Below are 13,034 nucleotides of genomic sequence, written 5' to 3' on the forward strand. Positions count from 1 at the left end.
CCAGACTGATAGGACCGCGGTAAGACTTCCAGACGCGACCGTTTCATGTTAATGTTTGAGACCGCGTTTGGAAGTTTAAAGATGCTACGTTTACTTAACTACCGGAGTTTTTTTCATGTAGGCGAAAGTAAGTATGTGAGGATTATTGCAATTGCATGGTCGCGTTTGTGGCCAGGTTTGTGTTATCTCGAAGGCCCCGAGCGTTTGTACCTATATGAGTATAGATAGCGTATAGTAGAGATATACTAATAAAAGAAATCATAGCATGCCGAATAAAGAAAAAAAGTTTACATCTTGATTAGAAGTGTATAAATTGACCGATACTATTTTGGTATATATCAATAATAAAAAAGCAAACTAATAGATGTACAAAAGAAACAGACTAGCGAAGTAGAATAGAAAAACACATGTAACATGCAAGCAAGCTCTTCTAAATGCGTCGGTAGATTCATTTTACCCTAATTTATCCAAGCCGACTTTCCCGAATGAATAGAACCAAATGCACAAATTGAACACCAGAAGTATTAGCCACTATTCTATCATATACGCCAGTCTGCATCCATTCCCTGACCCAACTGTCACAAATACGACATACGGCTAGCACATAACGATTGTTAACTAGTACGCAAACTACGATTATTACAAAGCGACAACTAATAGGTTTCTACTTATGTATTCATTAAATTAATTTAATTAATCAATTATTTTAATTAGTATATGCACGATGACGAAATCGACCGATAAATGGACACACAATGACTACCACGAATACCGCCATCAAATTGTGGAACAATATTTGCAAACACGGCCCACAGCAAAAGTTAATCCGCGTCGACCCGCCAGTCGGCCACGCCACCGCGCAGAGACCAGTGGTTGAGCGTTGGTATGTGCAGGTGCTGAGTATGAAGAAAAATTGAACATAAACAAAGGCACATAAGCCCTCTCGGTCTCCTCGATGCACCACTATCGAGGCGTAATGCAATAACCGTCTTAAAGCAATTGTCTGTCAGAGGTTTTGTAACACTGATGCACGCAATATGCTTGATGATGTTTGCAATACCGTCAAACCCCTCAACCTTGGGGAGGGGCCACCTACCTCTAGTGAAATTAGTACTTTTAAAAACAAGAATATAGAATATTTCAGCAAGAAAAAAATGCTTGAAATTTTTTGAAATTTTCGTTTTATTGTAAAAATAAAATGTAGTATGGTAGACAGCTTCTCCCGACTCCAAAGTGTACGAATTTGTTCGAAATTTATTTTCAATTTAAGAAATCTTTTTTTTGGTAAAACTGAAACTGATGAATATGTTTGACAGCTAGTTATTTGACACAAGAAATCGACTATCTCTTTATTCATTTGAAGTTGGATAAAAATTAATTTTTGCTATTAACATTATTTCGATGTGAGTTTGATGATTAGATTGATACAACAAATTAATACATTTTCGTTGGTATCAACTTTTAAAAAAACTGTAATCCTCTTTCAAAAATAAACCTCTTTCAAAATAATTTTCAAAACATTTCTCAAACATCTCTAAGGCCAAACGAAATCCGCACACAGTTTATCGCTTAAAAGCAGGCAGTATTTATTACCCCATTCTTACGTCTAGTATTATTTAGTAGCTAGAACGCCAACATAGTTGCACAGTTCGGTAGATTAGCGTGCAGACACAGTCGAATAGCGAGAAAATTGTACTGCTGCTTGCTACTAAGTAACGCGGGTAAAGTAGGTGTGCGCGCGCTGCGCAAATTGGAACCCCGTCTACTAATACGTACCGGTGACGGAACTCTGTCCAAGGTTTTCTGCGGCACACTAATGCCGCTGGCTGGCTGGCTGCTCTGCTGCTGTTGGCGGTTGTCACGCTCGGAAAGGTGCAGCTAAAGTTAAAGTAAGTACGCGAAATTTATACAACATAATTAAATAGCTAATCTCCATGACGACCATGGCGGCGCTGATGATAAACGAGTGTGACGAATACATGTGTGATGACTCGAATCGGGTTGTCGTGTGTGTGTGTGTATGTAGATAGATGGAAGTTGAAGTAAATGATGTGAGATACTCGTTGAATCTATTGAACCTTATCATCAGTGTTTGCATGGCAAAAAGTGATCTCCTCCCCGACGGGGAATCGAACCCCGGTCTCCCGCGTGACAGGCGGGGATACTGACCTCTATACTATCGAGGACTGTTATGTTTGAGTTAGGCATACCCTATGTACTGTAGATATTATAGTAACCTAATCGGGCTAACGAATTAGCTCATTGCGATTGCCATTCTGCTAAATTCACTGCTAATATTATAAACAATTATCTTATACATAAAGCAATAAAGATGAGTTCCTCAACAAATTTTTACACGGGGTGAAACAAAATAAAGTATATTATTCATCGCCCTTAGTAATTGTCTTTGTTAACCGATCGTCTTTATCCCGCTCAAAACAGTGAATCATTGACCCTTTCCCGCTAAAACCGATCCGCTTCGTGTGAAGTTTGTTGTTGTCACTTCGGACGCAAATCTTACATCATTTGCGGTCACCGTGCAGAATCGACGTTTTCGCTTGATTGGAACGTGATTTTCGCACACTTTGCCTTTTTTTACCGTTACCTACCCGTCCCGTGTCAACAGCAGTGTATGTGTAGTGTAGTCAGCATCAGAGCAGTTGCTATTAGAAGAGGTGTACCTACTACGATGGGTCGGTGGCGCGTGTATTTTGCGACTACCGAACCGAAGCCTGCATATGTCGATCGCAGGAAACCATTAACCATACCGAGCTCTCTATTTTTGTATTGGCGCGCAACGCGGTGCAGTCAGTCAGTCAGTGTATGTGGGTAGGTAGGTAACGGGTATTTTTAACGAAGGAATCCGCGTGGAAAATGCTCCATGCTAATGTTCAATTAGCAAAGTAACCGCCTCGCGATTGGCCAATAAAAATCTGGTTGGATCCCAGTGCGGCGTCGGTGGCGGAGATGAATGCATTCTCCATAGACCACGACCGTCCAGGAAAGTGATTTTACGACTGTCGGTCGTCGTGTGAGAATTAATGCGGTTCACTTTCGCGGGTGGGGAAAAGTAGGTTCGGTATTTACTACAATGTTGTCTCTTTGCAGGTGGATCATCTGCTGCTGGGTCGGTTTATCATAATTATTTTAGCTTCTGTACGTTAATTAGATACGGCTTATTGCTTCTGCTTTAAGGTAGGACTGAGAATGATACGAACATTGTAAACTACTTTTAAGATAAAACAGGGAAGTGTACGAACGAACGATTAAAGATTTTTTGAAAACTTGTAATACATGATACCGTTGTTAGGCATGTTTTCGCTTTTCGTTATGAAAAGAATCTTTGTTATGTTATCGAATTGAAATGTTATCTTTGTTATCAAATGTCTAAGAAATTCTTTCCATTTCCAATCCTAAGGCAGGTACTTTCGAATCGCAAGACAGTTCCGCAAGCTATTCAATTGTCGCCATGTCTGCGAGTGGTTGCTTATGAACTGTGAATTTATATAGTGTTCCGCTGTTAAAAGACTGTGCAAGCAAATGTCTGCTGAGTAGGTCGGTAAGAGGTATTAAGGTATTAAGAGGTTTAGCAATAATTACTCGTACATAGGGTTGCCACCCCTCCGGGTTTGACCCGGAGACTCCGGTTTTCGGGAGCGATCTCCGGGTCTCCGGGTTTTAGATCAATTTCTCCGGGTTTGGTGGGAAGAAGCATAGGTTCAATTTTTTTGGAATTAATTGATTCTTTACAAAATATTTAAAAAGTTTAAATTAACTATTACTCTGGTTCAGATTTATTTTTCCCTACTAACCCTTCGTTTCAAGGTGGCGAAGAATTAACCAAATATTGGTAATTTCTTTTACAAGGCAATGAAAATGAAAAACAAAAACAAATAAAATTTACTACAAATTAACCATCCGGAAGTCGTGCTAGTGCACTGAGTGCACGCTGCTCTAAAAATCTAGCGAAATCGTCTTAGGGGCTGCTCGTTCGGTAAGCCATATGCGCGACTTCCGGAGGGTTAAGGAAAGTAATATTTCGCTATGTGTTACAATTGAAATGTTGCATTCCACTAAGTCGCTCAAAATGGTGTAAAAAAGTTATTTTACTGCAATTTTACCAAATCATTTCACTCTGAGTGGTGCTTATCACCAGCTGCACTAAGGTCTGGCAGATTTGTTCTAATCCAACTGACTAGGTCAACATCAAACGAGTTCTTGCGGTGTTGTTGCTACTCCAGTAGCGATCCTTAACTGGGCTAGGGAGGTGAGTTTTGCCCCTTTGTTGCGAAATTAAAATTTGTTGGTGACGAATAACCGACACCACATAGTGTGATGTCGCAGCTCTGCCTCCTTTGCTCTCCTTCTTCTGTTAGTTGTGGAGGAGAGCAATGCACGTTCGACCTCCACAGTGAGAGTAGCTGGTGCTTTTGTATTCTTGGCACTTAGTCTCAAGCGTGTTACAGTTTTACTCTAACGTGGTAATAAAAAGCGATTAAAGTGCTCTAAAATGCCTAGAAATCGCTTTGATTCCAATTTCTGTCTCGTTCCACTCAAAATCCACCCAGTGAAAATCTCCGGGTCAAAGCCTCTCCAGAGGTGGCAACCCTACTCGTACACTTGTTCTGATCGTTTCTTATTTTACTAATCAATCAATCGGTATGATAATGAACTAGCTTTTCCTGACTTCCTACTCACAGAGTCATCCGCAACGCAGCAATCAACAATCTGTCTGTGGAAACCATAATACTTCCCACTGTCGAATTCTCAGTAGACACAAATTACTCAGTACACGACAATATTTGGCTAATGCGGAGATAGATAGAATATTGAACGAATGATGTCACTTTTTCATGATCAGAAACAGTTAAAACTTAATGAACCGACATATAAAGCCAGCATAATTGTTTCTACAAAATCTGTTTTAATACTACAATTGAAGTTTTATGGCACTATTGAAACCCTTATTAGAACTTAGAATGTACTTGTAGTGTGATATAAAATCAGAACTGCTACTTGGGGGACTACCCAAATTTGCACGCAAGCAAGGCCAGTATAGCGATTGCTAAACGTCTGCTGGTTGATCACTGTGTCGGCCTCTACTTCCTTTTCAGAATGATCGTGTTATTTTTACACACGATGAAAACTCGATGTGGATGTCATTTTTCAGTGATGTAATCACGCATGTATTTGGCAAGAAATCCTATACTAAGATAACTCGAAAAGCGATGTTGAAGCCAGGCCATGGAAGTTAACTCACGTCACGTCATGCCTTCGATACAGTATTCTAAGCCGTACGACTTTTAACTATTAACTTTGGTTTGGCGGTTCAGAGGGTAAGGCGATGGTCTTATAAGCCCACTCGTCGTATGTTCAAGCACCCGCCAGGAAAATTTTCTTAGTAGTCAAGTAGCCTCGTAACACTAGTTATGCAATACATTACTAAAACCTACAAAGTATGCTGAAACGAAACTTGAACCAGAAAACAAGTGCTAGACATACTCATATCGGCATGATGGAAGGTTTCTGTACGTTTTACAATTGATTCTCTCTAGAAACTCCATCCGCCTTTTAATTTTCATATCTATCGTTTCGCTTTGCCTTTAACTTATGGAAAAAGCCTACAAAATCGATACAGTAGAACTTTGCCGCAATCGAAACTTATGGCGATTTCGCTTGAACCCGAAACCGAGTCAGTATCTAACCCCAACCGCTGTCAGTTCATACATTTTGACAGCAGTTGGGGTTAGAAACTGACTCAGTTTCGCTTCAAACAAAAACCACATTAGTAACAGCCTATTGTTCGAAAGCGATTCGATGTTTAACTTGTATTAGAAGCCGGGCCATTTTGAAATTTTGACAGACTAATGTCGTTTTTGCTTGAGGCAGAAACTAACTCAGTTTCGGACCTAACTGCTGTCAAACCATTGGTTTGAAGCCAGTTTCGAACCTAGGCTATGCACCACTGAACTAAAAATCGAGTTGGGTTTCAATCTGAAATATATTTCGGGTTCGCTCATACCACCGCTGTTTTGCGAGACCCAACTCAGTTCCATTTAAAACGTTTGTTTGAAGCAACTAACCTGGGTTAGTGTCTAGGTTCTCAATCGAAAACGACATAAGAATCATTTTTTAACGAGATACGTGAGCAAACGATCAGATTAGCTCAGAAAACGTCCCGTCTATTTCTATTTCAATATTTCAGCAAGATTCAAATCCATATTTTTTATGACTTCGTTTATTTGTCATGGCCCATAGCGATAGCTTAACATATATTTTCAATATATAAAACAGACAATTAAAACCGCATTATTGATTATCCGTAGGATGTTGTGCATGTGACAACGTAAACCCGTCGTCATTGTCATTAACCCTAGAACGTTACCACGGGGCTACAAATGTACCCCACGCCTTCTTTGGAGCCGTGTGAAAACGAGAACTCGGCATCTACCGACGTGGGACCCTAAGCATAATTCAATTTAAAGTTCCTAGTAAGAGTAGGAAAAGGTAGTATAGCCAGTTTGCTTATAGCCTTTGTGGAAGCAGGTGTCAAAGTTGGTGTGGGGTACATTTGTACCACAGTGTACGGTTGCCGTTAGTGTTTCGTCAGGTTTCGTTCTGTCAGTGGAAATGTGATTCGTGACAACACCAGTTTAAATACTGGTTGTGTTACTACCTAAGTAACGAGTAGTATTATATAATCGTTTTTAGTCATATATTTAATTTATTTGATTTAATTTTTAAAACAGAAAAAGAAGAAAAAATCGTTCTCATTTTTGCTGATTTTTATTGTTTTATTGTTTATATTTTATAATTTTTCCAAGCAATAGCTTGCAAGTATAATTTGCGCACAATAACTGCTGTAACAGTAACGTTGCGTGTTACCAATGTATTACCGGTCAGAAATATTTTTTCATTTGAATTTCCACCCCACTTCGTGGTAATTTCCAAAACACGATTTTTAAACTTTCACTCTTCAAAATAATTGCACTTTTTCAAAAATATCAAAATTCCATTTTGTACCGTACCAAGTTCTTTCAAATTTTAGAATCATTTTTTTTCAAATAGGTTGAAAATTCGCAAAGTTATAGTGATTTTTGAGAAAAAGTCAAAGCCGCGATTTTTTAACTTTTTATTTTGTTCAAACCAATTTATGTATCATTGATTCAATAAATTCCTTACTTTCACTTACATAGCATTTCTTTTGTTGGCCTTTTTACCTGCCAAAATGGCGATCAAACGCGTGGGGTACATTTATACCCCAGTGCAGCGTTCTAGGGTGGAAAACGCAATTGCAACATTCTAAGGTTAACGTCCTCGCCGATAGTGCTAACAGTTGATTTTGGGGTGCTGGATGCTGTTTTGCAGTTATCATTATGGTCTGAACTCCTGTCACAAATTTGGAAACCGTTTGTAGCTCGGGTATTTGTATGGAAAATTCTTCATTGGTTTATCGTAGATGAGTCGGCAATTTGCTGAGATGCATTATCCTCTGAATCTGTATCTTTGTATTGCGGAAGGATTCTACATGGTGTGGCGACTGATTTTAATACATATTATGGGCGCATAGCGTGGTTTATTTAATAGTTCCGTGATTTTTGAGTTTTATAGTAAAGTAGGGTATTTCGGTCCGCATTCTCAGCATAAAGAAATTTCTCCAAGTATTAGGTGTAATAGATTCTACTTCACCGTATTCCCTTATGCATTTTACAATTTGCTTAGAATGGGTATGCGGTCATGTCACCTTATCTCATATTTCGTATACGTGGGTATCTTAATCCCTATGCTTTCACTTTCAACCATGTATTTTAGGTTGTTCGGCAAAACGAATATGTCTGCCTGGTCTAACATGTTGAATCAGATCAGTGTTGCATTTCGCACATGATGATCCTGAAGATGGGCGACTACCAAAAACTCCATTTTCACATTTGGAAAATATTCCGCTTCACGAAAAGTCAGTCGTATATAACAATATTCAAAGTCAACATTCGCAGCATCAACTTTACTCATTATGGCTTACGTTTGCTTTGTTCTCGACTGGTAGTTGTCGTTCACTTAACTCAGTTGTAGTACTGACTCAGGCAGGAGTAGAAAGTAGATTGAAAAGTAGGTCTTGTTATTTTACCTCAGAGGAATATTTATTAAAATGAACTGGATGGCGTAAAACTGTTCATGTTTTCTGATTCTGTGTTAGCATCGATATACTTAACGGTTGGCATTCCGAGCGGTGATTTAAATTTATCTTTAGTAATCGCAATGTTAGGTGTGCTAAAAATTAAACATTTTATTTTATTTTCATTTTCTCAAATAAAATTTATTCCCATATGAAAAACACAGTGTTATACTTAAAGTTAATGACACCGCTACGATATTAATATTTGGATTACATTTTAAACACAAAAAATAGCCAACATAGCAAGATGATTGAGCAAGAAGTCGTTTCTACTTCCCATCCAAATATAAAAAAAAATATTCCACGCCGCCGCCGATGATTTTAACGAACGGCGTCACGCTAATACGCCGCCGCCGCCGGTCCAAATCACACCAACGCCGCCGATAACGACATTATTCATCGGCGCACACCTCTATCTAAGAAACTTAAAAACCTTCAATTCGAACTAAATTTAATGAATTCAGCTAAATTCGCAATGTGCCGAAATTTATGCCTGGATTTTTCAAATATAATCGCTGGTTTCTCATAGATGGCGTAAATTTGCCTACCAAGGACTATAGTCCTTCCACAGCACAATAGAAAAATAATTACTAACATTTTTTTCAATTTCGGTCATGTTTTGGACCGAGTTAATTTCATTTAATTCATTTTTTGAAACGACATGTTAGTTTGACGGAACCATGGGTCTTTAAGATCAATATTTGAAAATTAAAATAGAAGAGATTGTTAGCGGGTGTCCGGCAAATCACGAACCATTGCAATTACGCATGAAGGCTTTCTGTCGCCTCTGAGAAAAATGTGCTCCCTCGCCTACTATGTTTTGGTGGCCATTGAGACCCGGAGTTGGGACCTAATAAAATGGAACACGATGGAGAAACAAACACCAACAAGAACAAGAACAAAAATAAACAAAAAACTTAAAACATATATATGACAACGACGAAACCTACATCCACGGAGTAGGCGCGGCGAATGCCTTCGCTAAAAGTTGTTTAACGAGGTCATCACCTCGGTAAAGCCAACTAGTTCAACAAGAGCATGACCAGCAGAAACAGCAGCAGCAGAAGCAGTAACAGCAGCAGAACAGCGCTTGATTGAAAATACCAAGCTTGCCGAGGGTAGTCTGATAAAAAACTGGTGGACGAACTGCACGACTTCTTCGACAAAAAGAATAATGTTTATAAGGGCATCAAGACACTAATTTTGGAGATCCAAAGAACTCCTGGATTGGCTGTCAATAAGGTTCCCGAGCAAATTCTCATTAATTCAGACACCATAAAACCCCTTAAAAAGCCCATAGATATGGTCCGTGCCGAGTTTGAAAACCATCAAAACACCATGGTCTCAATAACGCATAAGTACACCAAAATATGGTTTTTATATGGGATCTACCGAACCTTGGCGATGGTGTTTTCATGGGTTGATCCCATTCAGAACACTATCAAAACACCATGCAGTGGGGGTGAAATTGGACCATGACCATGAGGTATCATGGGCTTTTCGTTAGCTCGGGTAGGCGAACCCTGTAACATAATGTGGAAATAATCGAAAAGGAGTCGTCGACGGGCAAGAAGGCCTTGGAAATAAGGCAATCACTGACAAATCCCAGGGATGGAATCCACGTCCTTCTCTACGCCGAAGAGACCAAAAGCCTCACCAGGTGATGTACGATACCAAAAAAGACGAGGAGGTTCACGGTACCGTGTCACTCTTAGCATGCGGCCACTAACGTGGGTTAAACACCCAATGGGAAGTTGTCGGTAGTACAAATTGGTAGGTACACAAGAGGTATAGGTCCAAAAAAGCGAAAGCTCAATGTGCATAAACCCGATACTCAAGGAGTTGGGCGCAGACGGTCATAAAATAAAGCGCACCCGCACCGGGGAGATGATCCTGGAATTGAAAAACGATCCGAAATCCAACAGCTCCGCTTAAAAAAACTCACCGAGAAAGTCATGGGCGGCGCACATTAGAAGTGAGCGCCTTGTGCCCGGAGGCAACCATTTAATGCGAGAAGCTGAAGCATCCTCAGAAGAAGAGTGTTGAAAAGCTATAAAAGAGCAGTACGAGATTGGAGAAGTGCAGATGACGATTCGTATGAAGAAGGAACTTTTCGGCACGCAAGATACTAAAAGCCGGGAAGATCAAAGTAGGCTGGTCGGTATGTCCATTGAATGTCTCTCAACAATCGGACGTACGTTTCAAGTGTCAAGAGTTTAGCAATCGTGCTAGAAACTGCAGTGACATGAGAAAATTACACGGAAGGTGCGAAGACTCCGAAATGTCTGATCTGCGCAAACGTAGAAGGTAGCAATCATATTACAAGAGGCCCACGTCTTGTCTTCAAACAGACGACTGCAACGAAGTCTCAAATCAACCTCAACCACTACGACACAGCACAACAGCTGGCTGCGGCAATCTGCAGCGGAGACTAAGGAGTCACACTGTACCCTGGCTGGCGATGGGAACTGGATATCAGATAACGCCAAATGAACTAAGACGGGAAGCCATTTCAGGCTAATCGTGCCGATGAAGACTTTGTTATCGCCAAATTTATTGGAATCTTCTTCTGTAGCTGCTACACACCTTCGCGGTGAACAATCGGCTAATTCACAGAAACGCTGGACAAGTTGACAGAAGAGGCGCTTGAGCAGTAGAATGGAGCAGTAGGTTGGTGACTGGTATCACTGGACAGGGATCCGGAGAAGATGAGAGTCATCGTAGAGGCACTATTTCCACAGCATAAACCAACGACCTGACCCCTCACGCCATACGGGGTCAGTTAGACCGCGAATAAGAAGCTCGAGTAATCAACAAAGAGCTGATAGCAGAGGCAAAAGTCTTGAGAAGCAATCCTACTGAACCCAAACATGTTTAGGACCGCGTTGCAATTCCCCGACATCTGGGATCGACAAAAGCTTGTATTGTTGCCGATGTCTTGAAAGTCTCCTGGAGATCCTTCAGCATACAGCCCGACATGCCTGTTGGATACAGTCAGCAAAGTGCTTAAAAGAATAGTCCTGAACGGACTTAAAACATACGCGAAGGGAGAGAAAATATCGTATATGCCTTTCCAGGAGTGTGGATATTGTCCATGCGAACGCTGTGGTGCTTCCAGGGATCGGAGAATCACTAGGGGAAGTAGAAGTACTCGCCGCGGAGACGATAGAATCTGTGGAAGACAGGATACGCGAGAAGAAGCTGACGTTAGCTCACCATAAAGCCGTGGTGGTCTTGATAAGCAACCAACAGCAGACGAGAATTTCGTGTATCATCGATTCAAAGCGAGAAGTCAGATAACTAGGAACCGTGATAGTAGCGCAAGTTAATCATTCGTCCATTTACCTTTGCACAAATCAAATCGGGTATCATTTTCTTGAACAACTTACAGAATACAGTATAGTAACTCAGTCGGCCGATACGAATTGTGCTCGGAGGATGGTTTTCCTGGTTTCGAGATGGCGGTTGCAATCACTTGTCTCCAATCTTATGGTACAACTTTATCCTTAGAAATTTTTTGGCATAGTCTAGCAGATCCATCAACGAGTTTAATTTGATTATGTCAGGCCGAGGGGCTCTTTTGTTAAATGACAGAAGATCAATTGAGAACCCCCCTCCTTTTTTCCCTTCTATTTCTATTTGCTTATTACAGCCAAGGACCTTTCTTCTTACTCAAGCTTACAGTGAGTGCACCTCTGCTATGTTCGCCACGTTGCTCTTTCCCGTTGTCACATTCCGCCGTTGACACCCTATATTATAGAAGCGCTTCCACCACACACGCTCACTACCGATGCTGCTGGGTTTGACTGAGCCAAACGATTCAAACCGGACTCGAGATAACTGCTCTCTTGCGTGCGGCGTAGTTGTTCCACTGTCGGAAGTTCACCGGCCCTTTCTTTGACGATACTCGTCGTGAAGGTTGCCAACCTGACTTCTGCCGGTTCCCTGTGCAGTGGTGTCGATTTGCAGGTTATGTAGAAAACGTGGCGATTTTATACCGTTTTCGCGGCAATCTCAGCTTGATTACTCACCCCCGATATCTCGCGAACGGTTTATGCGTAGCGTGGAATCGATACCGATTGGCCGTCCGTTTTCTGACCGTTTAAGATTTCTTGCGGCACTAACTTTTCGTCACTTACTCCTGACAAAAACGGCACTCTTCTCGTGTGGTCGATACACTCACGTTAAATCACCTTCTTCATTAATGGGTGGTACGCTTGTGTGTGTCTTCTACAATGACAGTGCCTTCTGCCGGACTGATGCAGGGTTGCTTCGTTTTTTGGCGTGCGCGGCGACCTCTGTATCTCATTTCGTGAGCATTTTATATTTCTTTTCTGTATCTTAAGGCTAATATTTTAATGAATATCTTTTCCTGTTCTAATCATAATCTAATAACAGATTCTAACTACATCACACGACATTTATTATCCTTGAATTTGACATTCCGCTCTAATTTATGAAGGTATCCATAAACAATAGCATATTTTATAACATCTTGCCCAGGAATCAAATCACCTGGGCGCAATTAATTACACCGGTTCCATGTCGCGGTTTCAGCAACATTTTCTCGAGGAAAGTTTTTCCAGTTTCCGATATAGCACCTCGCAGCAGTTATAAGGTCCCGCGGCAGCAAATGAAATATCTTGCGGCCAGCCAGCATCTCACTGGAAGCCACGCATATTTCCCCATCCAGCCGAGGACGACGACGGGCAGCATTAGTCAAATTTAATTATCACTTAATTATAATTTATTCACTGACACTCGGCCCGTCGGGGTCGGTTATGGGGCGAGTTTTGCGACAGCATCTCAGGTTGGTCACCACATCCCGTGGTATGTGAGGGGTGAAAATATAGTTCTACAC

General features: G+C 40.9%; 1 non-coding gene across 1 annotated transcript; it reads right to left on the minus strand.

Moving 5' to 3' along the window:
* Nucleotides 1–2,114: 2,114 nt before the first annotated feature.
* On the minus strand, nucleotides 2,115–2,186 carry Trnad-guc (transfer RNA aspartic acid (anticodon GUC)). The gene has a single exon. It is a non-coding gene; the product is annotated as a tRNA-Asp (tRNA).
* Between the last annotated feature and the right edge of the window lie 10,848 nt (nucleotides 2,187–13,034).

The sequence above is a fragment of the Topomyia yanbarensis genome, chromosome 1, assembly GCF_030247195.1.
Source record: "Topomyia yanbarensis strain Yona2022 chromosome 1, ASM3024719v1, whole genome shotgun sequence".
Lineage (NCBI taxonomy): Eukaryota > Metazoa > Arthropoda > Insecta > Diptera > Culicidae > Topomyia > Topomyia yanbarensis.